Genomic DNA, 19571 nt, shown 5'->3' on the forward strand with positions numbered 1-19571 from the left:
AGTTCTTCCCTCTATGCCTAAATTGCCTGCACCAAACAACACCAAGGTCGCCTTGCACCATAACAATAAACTTAAGAGCCCACATACCCCACAGTTTCCAGCAAAAGTTCCACTTAAAGTGGGCCGCCATCTCTTTTACACAATTGGTTTGGGCGCAAGCCCATGTTCCACTTGTCAAAATGGTACACAACTCACAGCTTCATTGAACAACATAACCTTTGTGATGCCAAAGATTGGAGCAGGCTCATTATTTCAATATCAAAGTAGTGTTCAGAACTGACTTTCCTAACCGTCCTCAAATTCCATTTAACTACACAGGTGTACCACTTGCTGCAAACCTTGGCACTTCATTAGGAACAAGGCTCAGTAAGGTGGCTTTCAATTCCACCATTGAGCTGGTACTACAGGATACCAATCTTCTCACAGTAGAGTCACACCCATTTCATCTTCACGGTTTCAATTTTCTTGTTGTTGGAAGTGGTGTTGGAAACTTTAATCCCTCCAAAGACCCTGCTAAGTTTAACGTTGTCGATCCACCTGAGAGAAATACAGTTGGGGTATCAACTGGAGGATGGACAGCTATTAGATTCAGAGCGATAGTCCAGGTAATTTTTTTACAGATAAGACCCTGCAAACAAATTGACTCTGACATGATACCTATTTGAACTTACTGTGGCTCTTTTGACTGCACGAGCAGGCTTTTGGTTTATGCATTGTCACCTGGAGCTGCATACTATGTGGGGTTTAAAGATGGCCTTTGTTGTTGAGACTGAGCACTCACCAGAAGAGTCTATTGTACCACCACCGAAGGACCTTCCACCTTGCTAGACAATGGGAAAACGATTTGTTAATTCTTTCTTGATGGAGCAACAATTCTTTGCTTCTACATTTTACGTGTTTATTTCATCTTTGTTTTCTTGTAACAAGATCCCCTGCAGCAGTACCAGGCCATTCTTTTGGGATGGAAATGTCCCAAGATCCAAATGCTTTATTTGAGATTGTTTTGAGGCTGCATGAAAACCCCATTTATTTGAGATTGTTTATGTGATACCAAGTTTCATCAATGAAGCTTTATACTTACTTCAAAATAGATACTGTCCATTTTCTTGACAGAAATGCTTGTGGTATTGAATATTGATTGGTTGTTGTGATTGTTGGAAAAATCTACACAATGAAAACCTTGAAGAGGTAGTGCTTCCTATTTGTTAAATACAAGCCTGTCATTTCGTGGAATAATCTGAAACGCGCCATTACTATTTAGGCTGCAACAAACAGAGCAAAAATAGAACAATGAGCATAATGATAATGATCAATTATGTTGCAGCTCAACTTGTCCCACAACTGAAGTAGGGAAAGATGAGGTCAAGGCTTAGAGAAGAATGGTCCAAAAGAACAAGAATATTGCAGTATTCACCTTCACAGTGCTTCAACATTTGGAGGTTTTTCATTCATTCTTCCTACTTTTTTTTAGAAGAATGGTGCAATTACCATTAGGTTATGCTTTTTATAATTTTGAGTATGCCTTAATTGACAATGGTAGGTCGTCATATCTAAAACGAGAAACATGCAAGGAATAAAGTAATAAAATACTGTAAAGACTCACAAAACACAAAAAAAAAAAAAAAAAGACAAAGAAAGAAAAAGAGCTGATCTTCTCTTCAAAAGTTGCAAGACATTTACCAATAATCTCGATACTATTCTGCACAATTAATGGAGAATAGAGATGGAATTCAATCTCATTACACATTAAGGGCCAACTCTACAGGTAATTCCAAATCTGTTATGCAGGCTCTATTTTATCCTCATTCTTTGAAGCCTATTTTTGTCTTTTTCTGTCGCCCTAGCTTAAACTAATAAACTTTACAGTAGATTTTGTCAATGCCTGCCTAAATAACACTTATTTATGTTTTATGATATTTTAAAAAAATATTTAATATATTAAAAAATTATTATTTTATATACAATTGAAAAGTTTTTAAATTTTGTCATTTGTCTTTTTATTTATCATATTAATTTATTAATTTATTAAAATTATTTTTTAATGGGACATGTAGCAATTTTTTAATTCCACTGATAGAGTTTAATTATACAAAAATATATGGAGTTAAAACTCCATCGATTGTATAGTGGTTAATTTTTCATATGATCTGTACCTGCCAGTCTGCCACCACAAATAATAAAAGAATAACAATGTACATTTAGTATTCACTTTGTGCAATAAAGTATTCAATTTCCCATTAAACAATTTTCAAGCAATAAGAAACCTCAATATATATCAATCAAGTAGCTGTTAGATTCTGCCCTTTTGTGTCTTTCAATCTGCAATTGTGGATGGCATTCGCACCTTTTAGTCAACTTGCCTTTTTACATCAGAGTGATTACTCATTCATTTTCACGTTTTATGCTCAATCTATTTGCTTTTGTTGAAGAAATCTCTTTTCTGTCTTTGAGTAATCGTCAAAGTGGTAAGAAGATACAATTACTCAATGGGTTTTAATGCAAATAATGATTAACAATCATTCAAACGAGTTGTGATATACATAATGAGTAATAATTATTGAAATTTCATTATGATCATTGAGTGTAATGGTTACTTAAAAAAAATTTAAAATGAAGATCTCTTAACTCTCTTTATATCTAACTCATCGTATCAAACTCTCTATAACATCTCAAAAGTAAAATTAATCCATGAATCCTATCACTTGTTTTAAATTATTTTCATTATTATTCACATGATATAATTGTCCTACTCGTTTTAGTTCTTTTCATTACTCTATGTATAACATTATGCTTAATCTAAAATAATTGTTAGAGTAATAATAAGTTAGTAGTCAAAATCAAACACTTGCATTTTACGTTTTACATAAGAGTTCTCGACTTAAGAGGTTCTTATACATTAATAGTAATGTAGAAGTGAAAGATAAAGTAATTTGTAAGAATAAATTTAATGCTTGACTTAGGGAAAAGTTATGTATATTGTTGTAATGCCTTGTGCACGAAAATATACCAGCACAACATGTACGCTTTAAGTGGTGGCTATTTATGCTTTATGTATGACTTCATGCTCAAGGGCGAAGCCAGAGTACTTTTCAGGGGGAGTCAAACAGAAAAAAACACTTAATAGTCTAGCAGAACTTTATATACTATACTATTGGGCTGGAGCATTTTAAGAGGGGCCAAATCCTATTCCTAAGGAAACTCTTTTTTTATTTTCTATTTGTATTTTTTTTTATTTTCTATTTGCCTCTTCAATTATTAACTAATATATTGAGTTATTGAGTTAGACTTCTAAGATATAATATATTATGATTAAATTTATATTAAGATTTAATGAGTTTGGGTTAGAAAATGCACTCTTATTTTTTAAAATCTAATAGACTTAGTGTCATGATCCACATCATCCCTTGTGATGTATTGTTTACTTTGGCCCGCTAGTCTCACAGTTTTGTCTCATAAAAAATGCCTTACAGTTAAAAGGTGATGTGAATCTTTAAATATCCAGTATAATTCTAGTATACAACCAATATGAGATTTATAGCTCTACTCGCTAAGAGCATATCTCTTCGATGTGGGATTCACATGGTTCTACACTAGGACTATGACATCTTCCCATACTCCAACAAAGATCCACTATTTTCAATGGCACATTGCTACTACCCCAAAGTCTACTTTAATACCAACTGTTACGATTCATCAAGTATTGTTCAATGGCACATTGCTATTACCCCAAAGTCTATTTTAATACCAACTGTTACGATTCATCAAGTATTGTTCACTTTGGCCCACTGGCCTCATGATTTTGTTCCACAAAAGGTGCCTTACTGGTTAAAGGCGATATGAATTCTTAAATGCCCAATATCATTCTAATATATAGTCAATGTAGAATTTATGGCTCTTATCTAGGACTATAACATCTTCTTATGGCTCCCCACTAAGAGCTTCTCTTTGATGTGGGATTTATGACTCTACCCATTAGAAGCATATCTCTTCGATGTGGGATTCATATGATTCCACACTAGGACCGTGATACTTAACGTATAATGTTAGAATTTATATGTTGGGCTTAGCTAATAAGTGTTTGTTTCACAATATTTTGAGGGACCATGTTAAAAAAATTAAAAAAAAAAATTACGTGTAAAACTAAATTATTTTGGGGGGCCCCTTTCTTATCAAGAGAAGCCTCCTTTGTTCATGCCAATGTCTTGCGTGCCTTATCATAGATGCTTTGTGCGTAGGGTAAAATCCAAAAACACCCCTCCAATCACTTTATAAGAACATTTTGGTCCCTCTAGCTTTAAAATAATTCTTTTGGTTCTTTGACTATTAACATTGTAAGTCAACAATTAAAAAAATGCAATGCAATATTGCATAAATATTTTAGACATAAATACCCTTTTTTATAAAAAAATAATCTTTTTTCTCTTCCAAAAATCTTTAAAAAAATTAAAGAAATTTTGATACATTTTCTTCAAATTTTCATCTTTTGCATTTCGATCCACCTAAAGAATTTTGTAATAATCAACACTTATTCTTTGAATTCCATTTTTCTTCTGGTAACTTGAAGAATTTTCTCTTCTCTCTTTGGATTTTGTTTTTTTTCTCTCCAATTTTAACGTTTTTTCTTTTTGAAAGATAAGATCATTGTATTTATCTGGGGAGAAGTTACAAAGTGTTGTTTCAAATTTTCACCAGCTTAGTTTGAAAACTTTACACAACAACCTACAACCCTTTTACAGAAATTATAGAAACTTGAACCAGCATGAGTGTTGGGTTGCCTTGCAAAAAGGATACCTACGCTTAGTGTGTTCAGAAAGATTATCACACCTTTTACTATTTGTGTCAATACAAAAAACTAATATCATCAAAATTAGATGATTGTCAAACTCAAACCTAATAACAGCATACACAATACTCCTCACCAACAAGACAATCTATTATCTAAATTCTTTAATTTTTTTTATAATATCAATAAGGCCTCTTTCCACCAATATAAAAATTCTCATCAAATTTGAAAAATCACAAGAATTGAAACACCACACACAAAAAAAAAAACTTGCAATAAGGTCAGATATTTCCACCATTCACCCATAGGCAAATCCCACATGTCATCTAAATACTAAAAAAAGAGACAAAACTCACTAGTGTTTTGATTTGACAAATCATAACTTTGGTTTTTGTAACTAAAGGAATTTTGATTTGAAAGAAAAAACGAAGTACAAAAAAAATTATTGATATTTCTAAGCCTCTGCCATTTGAAGAGGATAAGCTTCACTAACATTGATCTCGTGGAAGCTACATATATCAATGTCTTTCATTTCATTTCTTCTTTTATCTTTTTTGTGTTTAGAATCCCATTTTTAACAATTATTTATTTTTTATCAAGGTGTTAGGAAGAAGCTTAGCTGATTTTTTTTTCAAAAACCATGTGTCTAAATTGAAAAAAAAATGATATAAGGGTCATTTGTGTCATAAAATAGTTATATGATATTGAGTCATATATATTTTTTTAACTATTGACTAACAATGTTAACAATCAAAGGGCCTTAAGTGTCATTTTCAAACATGAGGGATCAAAGCGTCTTTTTAGAGTGATTAGAAGGGGTGTTTGGATTTAACCTTTATGTGTACGTCTCTAATTAATGCTTTTTTCTTGTCTTTGCGTGGTAACATTTTTTTTCTTGCTTTTTTGGCCCTTGCTTGGATATTATTTTATTAAAAATAATATATTTTCCATGCATGAGTAAGATGATAGAAAAAAAAAAGAATTTCAAGGTAAAGAGGTTTTTTTTTTTGATAGTAAGGTAAAAAGGTAAATTAATCATAAAAGGAAACTAATTTCAAAAAAGAAAGGGAAAGTAAATCCTTTTCATAAAAAATCTTGATTCTCTAAGCTTTATAAACACAAGTTGTTGTAAAAATAAGAATGTCAATAGGTACCTTATAATCAAGTACTTGTATTACTTGATCCTGTTAAATAAGATTAAGATACCTTATAGTAAGATTTGGATAGTAAAACTACTATCCATCAAAGGTGAAGGTAAGGTTTGGGTAGTGGTTTTAAGGTATCCACTATCAGAACCTGATTATAATTAATAATTTTTAATATTAAAATTTAGGTTTAGATATATTATTTTTTATTTATAAATTCCTTATAATTAATGTAATGTTTACTAAAATGCATTAATTGTTCTAAATATGATTATAAAATTTTATTTTTTATGAACTAAATTTAATTTATTAATTTCATTTTCATTAATAATATACATAAAAATTGATTTTAAATATATTTTAATTAAGTAAATGGGTATGAGTATTTAATGGGTAGTGTTTAGAATATTCAGGTACGAATTCAAATAACAATTCAAAAATTTATTAAAGTATTTATAGTGTTCAGGTACTTTATCTAATAATAAGGTTCGAATGCCTAAAAAATAATGGGTACTATACTCATTAACATCCTTAGATGAAAAAAGTTTTTTAATTCAAATTATAAAGCAATATTCAAAGTAAAGTAGTGATTTTTTTTTTTATAAATCTCTCTGAACAAGTAAGTTTTTTTTTTCTTCTTTTTTTTCTTTTTCTCTTTTATTTGGTTAAAACCTAAGAAAAGTTTGAAATTTGTTCTGTTTGATCCAAAATCAGGTATGAATTTCGGTAACAATTTAAAAAATTAATAAAGTATTTATAGTATTTGGGTACCTTATCTAATAATAGGGTTCGAGCGCATAAAAACTAATGGATACTCTACTCGTTAACATCCTTATATGAAAATTTTCTTTTCATTCAAATTATAAAGCAATATTCAGAGTAACGTAGTGATTTTCTTTTTATAAATCTCTCCGAACAAGTAAGTTTTCTTTTTCTTCTTCTTCTTCTTCTTCTTCTTCTCTTTTATTTGATTAGAACATAAGAAAAGTTTGAAATTACTTTTGTTTGATCCCAAATAATTAGAATCAAAACTGCTTTGCTTGTTTTTTAGGATCAATATTTTTTAAGTGTTCTGCACTAGTATGGGAGGTTACGTGCATAGCCTTTTTGTGCATTGTGTGTAGGGACTCTTATGCAATGGACTTTTTACACGGTGTGCGACTATCCCTTTTTTAATATATATGTGAACAAAATAATATTATTGTATATGTATAATTATTTCATTTTTGTTTCCATGTTCGTCAGCTCCTTTTTTTTCATTCATTTTTTATGGTTAGGACTTGTTTTACTCTTAAGATCAATTATAGTAGGCTTAGTCAAGTTGCTCTTGTCGCAACAAAGAAAAAGACTACTAAAAATACAATAAAAGGTATTGCTCTTGATGTTCCTACTTCTAAAAAGATCTAAATGGGGAAGATTGGTGAAGTTCCATTGTTCTTGAAAATTGAGAAAATGAAATTATTAGAGAAGGGGAAGACAATTGCTTTTGAGAACAAGTTCAAGTTAGGTAAGTTGCTGAACATTCGTTTTAACTTGTTGGATGTTGTGCCTATTTTGAAACAACTCCTTATAAAAGACTTTTTATTCTAAGACTACCAATTTTAAAGTTCAAGTTTGAGCAAGGTAGCTTTCACTTTCCATTACCAAGTTTGGCTCTAATTCTCAATTGTTCATGGTTGGTATGAGTAAGTAAACAAAGTGTTGAAGAATTATGCTCATGTTAAAGTCCTCTCAATTGTGGGATGCTTGATGTTGTATGGGTCATGTCCAAGTTCAACATCCATAAAGAGAAAATGATAATTGTATGGCATGCTTTTCTTGCAAGGTGGAGCACTTTCTCTCATGTTATGATTACAATCAAAGTGAAACTCATCTTTACTTTGGAGGATATTCATATTCTTCTTGTATAAGGAAAAATTATTTTCATTTTATTGACTTATTTGAAAAGAGGAGAATCTTTGAGCATTGTTTCTTGATCTACTCTAAAGTCAAATTAGAACTTTGAAGGTTGCACGATTCTCCAATTAGGTAGGATTATTTTATAAAGAGTGACCTCTTGAGTATTCAAAATAAGAACATGAGCTGGTGACTTTATTAATTGTGTGGTTGGCTCACCGTTTAATTTTAGCATGTCCATATGATGAGATTTTTTCAATAGTCATTCCTTTTGCAATAAAGATTACTAAGGAAACAAGTTTTCTTCTTACTCCATTGTATCGAGTATTTCTATATAGGAGGCTAGACTTGTTTTAATTCAAGACTATAGAATCGACTTATGGGTACAAAATTTAACTTATGTGGATGTTTCCTTCATTAAAATGTGTTTATGAGACAGGTTTACTATTTGCGCTTTTATGCCTAATGTATATCCAATTACATTTTTTTTACAAATAACTCTATCTAAGAATAATTAGAAGGCTTGGTCATGGCATGATCAAGCCTTAAAGAATAATATTATTGATATAATAGATATGGCAAAAGAATTTAATCCTAGACTTTTTGTGAAACCTAATGATAAATTTGGTGATCTTAGGATTTATTATGATTGCCATTTTTTGTTGTTGAAAGAATGTGTACATAAAAGTTAGCTTTTGTGTATGAGTTCATAGCTCTCAATTGCATATATGATTGAAAGTGATAATCTCAATGTAGATAATTACTCACTTTCTAATGAAGTATATTCACCTATAGAGTGGTTGCCAATTTGGTTATGGCGAGCTAGCACAATTTGGCCCTCATTTAATTAATGGTTTCTCTTATTCTGTTTCTATGTTTCTTATGAAAAGATTACAAATCCATTTAGATAAGCTTAAGAGTTGTGTTATCCCAATTTTTGATAGAGTTGGTATTCATACTTATGGGTAGATTGCTAATTAGAAAGAGTACATTGAGGGATAAAGGTCTTTTATTGTACCCCTAGTTGATCCTAAAAGTTGTCTTTACACTCCTTGTGTTAGCAACAGTTGTGGACATCCTATTTTGTCCGGGGTGTATATTGAATATTGAAAATATAAAAAATATGAACATCAAGAACATATAAAAAAAAGAGAGAGAGATAAACGTAAAAAAGGGTAAAGATAAGTTTGCACCAATCTTTATCCTAGATAAACTTAAAAGTCTAAAAAGAGATTAAGTTAAATTGAATCAAAACTTAAGAAACCAATTCAATAAGGAATAGAACATATTGGGTATAAATATACCCAAGCATCAATGCCAAAGGGATGGGAAAAAAAGGGAAGAAAACTGAAAAGAAACAATTGGCAGAAGAGAAAAAATAGTTTTCAGTTCTTAGGCTTTTGGGTTTCGATTTCTTTTTCTAGATCTAAGAAAATAGGTTTAGTTTATATAAAACTATTTTGATTAAAGAGATGTGGGGATCGAGAGAATTCAAAGAGTGAGGTGGTCGTTTAGAGAGAGACACTCTCACTTAAAGAGAGAGTGAAAAAGTTAGAAATAAAGAAAAGAAGAGAAAGGAAACTTTTATATCAAAAGCAAAACAATGTCATTTCGCATCAACTAAGGTAGAGCTTTGTGGGTTGGATCTAATTGATCTGACCCACGTTTTGTATTTAGGCTTGTGTGAACTCACTTGGGTAACCTTGACCTATTAGTTTGGTTTTTTTATTTTTTTTTTCAACCTAACTAGGTGAGTTTTCTTTTTATATTGAAATTAATTTAATTGATGTTTTTTAACATTTTGATTAAAGTACTTTCTTAATTTAACAACTTTTGGAATTTTTTTTTATGATTCTGACTTTTTTAATCATTTAAAAATTATAAGTTTACATAAATTTATAGAAATTTTCTAATGATGAAATCTTAAAGGTTCTAAAAATGGTGGCTTCTTAGGAATTTCTAGGTGAGAAAATCTTTCAAAATTATGTCATAAGAGGCTGGACATTTTGAAAAATTTTCAATACCAACGATTTACATAAATATTTAAAAGTAAAAAAGGATAAAAATATATAGAATTAAATAAATAAATTTTTCAATGATAGAATCTCAAGGATACCAAAAGTGTTGGCTTAGGAAATCTTCCAAAATTATGTTATAAGAGTTTAGAGATTTTGGGAAATTTTTCAATACAATGAATATTTTTTTATTTATTTCAATAAACTAACAAAAAATGAAAATTATAAAAATAAAAAATGGGTAAAGGAAATAAAATTGAATATTGAACTAGATTTTATTTAATAAGACTTAAAAGACACATAATTAATTAGGTCCTAATTAAATGGGTACTGTGAGAATGCTAATACCTTTTTGACATGTAATTGTACTCCTGAACCTAAATTTGTTTTATAGACTAAAACTTAATCTTTTTAATAAACCAAAGTCAAGCCTAGGACCTTATTAGGAAAAACATATTCACCTATCGCACCTAAATCAAAAAGATTGATGGTGATTCTTTTTAAGTTCAATAGTTGCTTTTGAGGACTTATCCGTTATGACAACAAAGACATATCTTTGCACTTGCTTCTATTTAAGAAGACAAAAAAAAATGTGAATAAGGAATAAGAAGAGGAAAGAGTTATAGCTGCTACCACTCTTCTTGCTTTTACTTGTCAAAAGGAAAAATATGTGTCTTAAGAAGTGCATTTATTGTTTGCTTTTTCTTATTTTTATTTTGTGTCATTGGTGTATCTATTTCCTCATTTTGATCTTCTATTTTTCCTTTTTTTGACTACAACTATAGAGGTCAACTTAGTTTAAGAATAAGAAACTTCCAAAGCTAAAACTAAGGAAGAATCATGTGATTTTGAGTGTAGTGATGAGTTGGGTGACAATTCAAATTGATGCGGATGATGCTCAAGTTAAGGATGCTGCTACTTCTTCTAGAGCATGAGGTGTATTGATATGTAGAATGCTTTCATGATCTAATTGATTTGGATGCTTTTCTTGTTTCTCATATTTAAAAAGAGAATATAGATCTAGTGAAAAAATATTATAATGCCACTCAAGCTAAGATTGTTCGAAAGAATACTGAAACTAACATTGTTCTATTTCACTAGTTACTCAAGTTTTCCAACTGCAGCCTAGACTTGTTAAATATTCATTGGATGCAAACACTCACCAACTCCTTCTTATCATGATATTCTTTTATATCTAAATCCCTTTCTTTGAAGCGTTGGATATATTTGACTTTTGATGCTCTCTTCTTAATCAATGAGAGTAACATTTTCATGGGTAGAGAAACATCCTAGACATATGGCTCCAAGATTCTATAGAACTAGAGGTAAGATTGACATACGATGTATAAGGCTTTTGAATAAGATATTGGGAGATTTCCTTCAACTTCAAGTCATCATCTAATCTCACAACTTTGAGAGTTTTCACAAACTTCATAAGATGCTCATTAGCATCCTCAGCATTGCCAATGAATTTCTTGAACTTTAGATTGGTGTAGTCATTATGGTATGACTTAGTATCCACACTAGTTGGATATGGTAGCTTAAAATCAAACTTGAAAAAGTTCAAGCTCCTATTCTTCTGATTGAGTAGGCTTTGGAGCTCTTTTTTTTTTACACAAAATCTTTGGTATGGCTAGTGGGATTACTATAGTAAAAGTAATTGCCAAAATTACCACAGAGGCATTAGTTGTGTTGGGATTTCCAGTGGCTACCATATCAACAATATTCTCTCTCCCACTCCCATTTGTATTTACAATAATCGAAGTAACTCTATTTGGCACATTTTATATACTATTAAGGTGTGTGGGCTGGGCTTAAGAAATGATGGTAGTAGAGGATACAAGTTGGGATATTGACTCTATTATTCACGTTTACATCTTCTCTTGAGAAGTTTGTATCATTTTCATCAGGGCTTAGATATAAGTGGGGAAGGTGCATTTTAGTTGCTGGTGAAATTGTCCATCTCTTTGAGTAGTGCAAGGTTTTTCCAATAAAATTTTAACTTATTGCAAACACTCTTCCTTAATAGAGTCGTCAAAATATAAAAAAGGTTTTTGTGATAGGGAAAGGTAGTGTTGTAAATAAATAAAAAGGATGTGCTAGGGGCGACAAATATGAAGACTCGAGCAACCTTTAAAGTATTGGATGTTGGGGCAAGTTATGATGACCAAAGGTGGTACTTTATACTTTACAATGTAATGTGATTGCAAACAAAATGATTGCAGGGAGGATAATATTGCAATATTTGGTGTAAAAACAAAGTAATGATTAAAATGCAGAAAAGATAACATCGTAATATTTGGTTTACAAGTATTTTGTTGAAAATGTAATGTCAATTTTCAAAATTACCTTTATTTATGAAAATGTAAGTTTAATATATTTGAATTTTTTTGTTGTTAACTTTTATATAATATAATCTCTTAAATATGTTTTTAATGTCGTATATTTTATTTTCGTTGCTTAATATAATTTCTTATATTATATATTTTATTTTAATTTTTTTTAAAAGATAATATAAATTTTATTGATAGTCACCATGGCTACTAAGAGTAATAAAGAGACATTCTTCGAAATTCATATAAAGAAACAAATTATGATACTGCAAAATATTTTTACCAAAGTAATAAAGTTGAAAGGTAAAAATGTCTTTAATAACATTGTAAAGTACAATGCAATCTGATTGCATTAGCTTTGGACTGCAATATGGTTGCATTCGTTTTTGGGCTTCAATCACATTACATCCATTGGCTGTGACGTGATTGTATTGCAATCTTACATTGTCGTGGTTTGTTACAAAATAAATATTGCAATGTAATTTAATTGAGCACATTACAGGAAATGTGTTTCTACTTCTCTCATATCAAACACTACCAAAGTGTAAAAAATTTGTTAGTAATAAAGTAAGGTGGAGAGAATGGAAGGGAATAGATGAGCAGTAGAGTAAAGTGGAGAACATCGCAGAGAACAACTAAGTAAAAGAGAATTTGAGAAAAAAATATTTAGAGAGATAGAGAGTTAAATGTGAGTCTATTTGCCTTTCCCAAAGAAACCTTTTGTTTATCCCTAATAGCACATTTGGTATGGGGAATAGCTAAGCTATTTACTCTCTTTGTTTGGTTGGTAAATTAGCAAGGAATAGCAATTCCTTTGTTTTAACTATTCCTCAAAATTGGTAAAAAGTCTTCTTTAACTACACCCACCTCCCTCCATAGTATTAGCTATTCCATATCTAATGGAATAGCTTCAAAAATTATTATGACTAAATTACCCTTTATAAATTTAGAAATTTACAATCCTCAAATATTAATGATTAAATTATAAATAAAATATTAATATTTAAATAATAAATTATTAATATTTTAAATAAACTATAAATTATTAATATATAAAAATTAATAATCATAATAATATTTAACTTATAAATAAAATATTAATATTTTTAAATATTAATGATTAAAATATAATAAAATATTAATATTTTAATTATCAATTATTAATATTTGAAATAAATGATCAATTATTAATATTTAGAAATAAATAATCCTAATAATATTTAAATTATGAATAAAATATTAATATTTTTAAAAATTAATGATTAAATTATAATAAAATATTAATATGTAAAGTATCAATTATTAATATAATGATTAAATTATAAATTATTAATATTTAAAAATAAATAACCATCATAATATTTAAATTATAGAGAAAATATTAATACTTTATAATGTTAATGATTAAATTATAAATAAAATATTAATATTTAAATTATCAATTATTAATGTTTTAAATAAATTATAAATTATAAATATTTAAAAATAAAATAAATAAAATAAAAATATCATAATAATATTAATTATAATAACATTAATATTTTATAATATTATAATTAAATTATAATATTTTAAATTATCAATTATTAATATTTGTAATAAATTATAAATTATTAATATTTATAAGATAAAATGAAATAAAAATAATCATAATAATAATTAAATATAATAAAATCTTAATATTATATGATGCTAATGATTAAATTATCAATAAAATATTAACATTTAAATTATCAATTAGTAATGTTTTAAATAAATTATAAATTATTAATATTTTAAAAATAAAAATAAAACAAAATAGTCATATATTTAATAAAAGGTATTTTTATCTTTTTATCTTCTAGTCATTTTTTTCCAAAGTTATTTTTACTAACCAAACACTACAATAATCATAAATAACTATTCATGCTCTTTTTCATTCATCATACTAAATACGTAATAACTATTTTATTCTATTTCTATCTTATTCTATTCCCTTAGAATAATTATTCTATTCTATTCTTATTTATTTCGAGAACTAAATGTGACATAAATGAATTGTCGAAGTTTTATACATAGGGCAAAAAAAAAATAGTTACTCAAGACATGCTTTAATGTAAATAATTAATGAGTAACAGTTACTCAAAAGAGCTTTGATGTACATAATAAATGATAATTATTAAAATGCAAATAATTAACAAACTGTCATTAGTGGTGGAATAAATGTTGTTCCTGAGTAATAAGGAAAAGGTAAAAAGAAAACGAGAAAAACACTTTATTTTAGAAAAACGTAAAGAGGAAAATATGGCAATGTATAAATTAGGGCAATATATTAATTATTGACCTGACTTGATATTTATATAGCAATTAAGCAACATAAGTACTGGCACAGTGGCACATGCATCGTCATATATATAGAATATATGAGACCCCATGATCATCAGCTTCCAATAGTTTTAGTGCATTTTTTCTTTTGGGGTCTGATGGCGGCCATTGCCTCCCATAGTCTTGTTTTGAAGTTGCAATTGGCTAAAGAAACTTCAGCACTATAGAAGCATTTGTTCATGCTTGCCGCCCACCTGTCCTGCCACCCATCCCAAGCTTGCTGTGTGAATACTATAACGTTACCGGTAATGGTAAGAAGTAAATGAAGGACGGATTTTCTTTTTGATTTAATTGGTTATGTTGCTCCATTAATTTGCCTTTTATGGTTGCAGCCTTGTCATTGGAAAGAAAAATTTTCACCCTATCCAATTTTTCATTCCCACCAAACATAGCCTTAAATTCTGATATTCTCATTACTACTTTCAAGTGGTGATATATGAATATGTATGTGTATGTGCATGTGCATGTGTTGTGTTATATCAAAGTAGCTAGATGATGAAAGATTACAATTAAAAATATATAAGTCATATGCTGTACAATAATTTATTTCTATGCGATGGCAGAAGAAGCCCTCGACCCAAGCTGATCAAGTCAGAAAGCGACAATCTACTATTTCAGATTGCAGACTAGCATAATCAGTTTCTCCATTGCCCCAATTTCACCATGGCTTCAAAGTTAGATCAGCTTCATTTTGTTTTGATACCCTTAATGTCCCCTGGCCATCTTTTACCGATGACAGACATGGCAAGACTGTTGGCAGAACATGGCGTGATTGTTTCGATTGTCACCACACCTCTTAATACCATAAGATTCAAGTCCACCATTGAACGTGCTGTTGAGTCTGGTCTCCACATTCGAATTCTCCAACTCCAATTTCCATCAGATGCGCTTGGCTTGCCAGAGGGGTGTGAAAACATGGACCAGCTTCCTTCCCGTGACTTGATCAAGAACTTTTTCAAGGCTGCTAGCATGCTACAACAACCATTTGAGCAACTCTTCAATGAGTTACAACCCCGGCCTAGCTGCATAATATCCGGTAAGAATCTACCTTGGACAGTTGACACTGCTCTCAAGTTTAATGTTCCAAGGATTTTCTTTGATGGAATGGGTTGCTTTTCTTTCTCCTGTACTCATAATTTAGAGGTTTCTAAGGTGTATGAAACTATGTCTAAGTTTGAGTCCTTTTTGGTACCTGGCTTGCCTCATCGAATAGAATTAACAAAAGCTCAATTGCCTGAAAATCTCAATCCTGGCTCAAATGATTTGACAAATATGCGTGGTAACATTAAAGCAGTTGAACTAATAGCTGACGGAATTGTGGTCAATACGTTTGAAGAACTAGAGAGTGAATATGTCAAAGAATATAAAACGGTTAAAGGAGAAAACGTTTGGTGTATTGGCCCGCTTTCAGCTTGCAACAAGTTGAATTCAGACAAAGCCGAGAGAGGTCAAAAGGCCTCAATAGATGACAACCAGTGCTTGAAGCCCTGGCTTGACTCAAAGAAACCTGGCTCAGTGATTTATGCCTGTCTTGGTAGCATATCTGGCCTGACAACTTGGCAACTCGTGGAGCTTGGTTTAGGCCTGGAAGCGTCAAACCAGGCATTTATATGGGTAATAAGAGGAGGCCAAAAATCAGAAGGATTAGAGAAGTGGATTGCAGAGGAAGGTTTTGAAGAGAGGGTTAAAGATAAAGGACTTATAATCCGTGGTTGGGCACCGCAAGTATGGATCTTGTCTCATCCTGCAATTGGAGGGTTCTTAACACACTGTGGATGGAATTCAACCATGGAAGGCATCTGTGCTGGTGTGCCAATAGTAGCCTGCCCGTTGTTTGCCGAGCAATTTCTCAACGAGAAGTTGATTGTGGAGGTGCTGGGAATTGGCGCAAGTGTGGGAGTCGAGGCTGCAGTGACATGGGGAATGGAGGATAAGTTTGGTTTATTGATGAAAAGGGAACAAGTAAAGCAGGCTATAGACAAGGTGATGGACAAAGGCAACCTAGGAGAGCAAAGAAGAAAAAGAGCAAAGGAGCTCGGGATGAGAGCAACTAAGGCTATTGAGGAAGGTGGATCCTCTTATCAGAACATGGAAATGTTAATCAAATTTGTTCTTGAACGAACAAGAGGTGGCCAAGCTAGTTCATGAGCAAGATGAAAATTAAGATCAACATTTCTTAATTAGGGTCATACCTTTTCTTTTCCTTGTTTAAGAGAAGGCTTGTATGAAGTCAAATAAAAAGCTATAGTACTACTTTCATAACTAAATTTCTTAAATAATTCAATGAACCTTTTTACTTTGTAACATTGTTAACTTTAGTTTCTAATTTTTTTTGCCTAACTCAGTCTTTTAATTAACTAAACTTAATTGTGTGACTAAACATAATTAATTAATTTTAAACGAAAAGATATTTTAAAATTATTTTACTAATCAGTGTCACGTCGTAATCAATTTACCACATCTATCTCAATTTCAGATTTAATTTAAACATGCAGACTCTTTGGTGACCTACAATATCTCTTATTATGACTATGAAAAAAAAGTACACTTATTTGAGTTAGATTGTTAACCGATGGTGCGAGGGGGCAGCCTGGGTACATCTTAAGCAGCCTGCCCAACCTCTTTCAGTTCCCACAATGGTCCACTTCTGCTTTCCAATTACTTTTTGTTTCACGCGCTACTACATATTGAAAGCTCATTGTGAATTCACAATATTCCACAGCTATAGGAGAAAGATAAATGCCATTATTAAACGAAATAGAATATATATTGGATAAACAATATTAGCACAGATATTTTGTAGTTCTTAGCTTATCCAAAAGAAAACGAGGAAAAAGTATCTAGTTGCCTTCGTGAACCACGTTTTTCTTTTTATTTTTCTTTATCCAGCATAGTGCCATTAAGTGGGGTGAGCTTTGATCCTTTCTTATCTAAAAGACAATAAGCTCCCCTCCTTTTTCCAAGACATTTTTCATCAACACCTAATGGCCGTATTTATATTTTCTGTAAGTTAAAATTTTATTACGTAAATGTATGTATTTCATAAATAATATATAAGCAAGTAGAATATTGATCCCATAGAAAATTTATTGAAAATTTTACTAAGTACTAAAATTAGAACAATTTAATCTTATCTTAACAATCAATATCAAATAACTAAATTAACTAACTAAAAATACTTAACCAAAATTTAAACTACGAAAAATCAAAATAATAATAACTTGAGTAAATATCAAATCAAATAAGCTTAAGACTACAATATCCCTCACACTTTCTCTAAATTTTATCTCTCTTCCTTAACTTATTTCAATAGGTTGAATTACTAATCTAGAGGCTTAATTTATTTATAAGGATTTTTTGACTCATTTTATAAAAATATCTATTTTAACCAAAACACTATATCCCTATGTGAATTGAAATTAAAGCAGATTTATTAAGTTCAAGCTCTAATCTGGCTACATACGACTTATAGGTATATACCTATCCTATATGCAAATAAATTAATATGATCATATGCTATTCCAATTTTAATCTACATTAAACTCTCTTTTTCAAGTTTGTTTAGGTTCCTAAATCAATTTAATTAGTGACCAAGCAATTAAAAGTATTAAGAACAAATTAGAATAAATAATTCAAATCAAGTAAAAAAGAGATTAAAAATTTAGATTACATGTGAGTTCAATTACAATCTTAGAAAAGGAAAATTAGCTACTCATGATTGCAGAGACAAATAACGTGATAATAATTTCAACCATTGAGAGTAACAAGAAAATAAAAGCCAAGGAAGAAAACAAAACAAATATTTACCCTTACTCTCCAAGTTTCAACCTCAACTTTTAGTTTCTTGAATCCCTAAAAGTTGTTTAACTAATATTCTTAAAAATATCTTATTTATACTAATAAGCTTAACGTATAGTTTTCTAAGTTGACCTATGATTTACTTGGGTTTAAAAGTGTAATGAGAGGCCCAAAAACTCAATTGTTAGTCTTTAAAAATTTCTATACCTAGCATAGTACATTCAACCATTTTCTAATGCTATTTTTTTTTATTTTTGAGATAGAACTAGGTAAAGTAATTTTCATAAAAGTTGTAGTTTTATCTCTTAGCTTTCCAATGATCAAAGAATCGCATCATTTGAAGTTCTGTAGCATGAGTTATGGCCAAAATGCTGAAGCATATACAAGTAGATTTTAAGCCTTTCAACACTTTACTTTCCAAAATTAAGCTCAATTCTTTTAGTTCTTACAAAAAATATAAAAATTAATAAATAATAACCAAATCAAAAAAAATAAAATTAAATTAAAATAACTCGCTTAAAAATAAACTAATTATAAAAACAACTAAAGATAAGTAAATTATAATTAAAAATTAAAGACTTAATTAATATTTAATAACTAAATTAGACTTAAATAATTTTATAAAATAGAATTATCATTTCTTAATAGACAAGCAGCTCCAAATTATCTTGTTAACTTTATATGGGCCATGGCCACATGACAGGTCTGTTTGATAGATGTATATTGCAAAACTATGGGTGTAGAATGATATGACTACTGTCCACTTGATAAATATAGATACTTGATTTTGATTAATATATATTTTTTAAAGAGTTATTTTATAGTATAATATTGTACAAAGAACAATGAGAATAACTATTACAAATATAACATTATTTTATGCAGAATAACTAAAAAACGAAGTGTTACTTCATGAATAATAATTAAAATAAGTGAAGTGTTACTTCATGCAAAATAACTAGAATAAGTAAAGCACTCCTATATATGGAACAACTACTCCAATCTTCCCTTCAGCCATCTCCGGTGCATCTTTTTATTTATTTCCAATTCTTTCTTTCCCTATTACAAGAACCTCCTTTACACCATACATATATAACATTATGCAGCTTAATTATTCAATGAATTCTTGCTCACAAAACGATTTTTTTTTTAAAAAAAATGACCATGATGATGGCAATGTTATTTAGTTTTTGGCAACCATGTAATGTAATGACAACTTTAATTGGCAGGTAAAATC

At 29.8% G+C, this 19571-nt stretch overlaps 2 pseudogenes; both read left to right on the forward strand.

The window, feature by feature from the left end:
* Nucleotides 1–828, forward strand: part of LOC110420695 (laccase-11 pseudogene) — a 1258-nt pseudogene extending 430 nt beyond the window's left edge.
* A 14251-nt stretch (nt 829–15079) lies between these two features.
* LOC110420500 (UDP-glycosyltransferase 73C3 pseudogene) lies at nt 15080–16836 on the forward strand (annotated as a pseudogene).
* The last annotated feature ends 2735 nt before the right edge of the window (nt 16837–19571 follow it).

This window comes from Theobroma umbraticum, unplaced genomic scaffold, assembly GCF_002168275.2.
Source record: "Theobroma umbraticum cultivar Fairchild unplaced genomic scaffold, ASM216827v3 scaffold_86.0, whole genome shotgun sequence".
Lineage (NCBI taxonomy): Eukaryota > Viridiplantae > Streptophyta > Magnoliopsida > Malvales > Malvaceae > Theobroma > Theobroma umbraticum.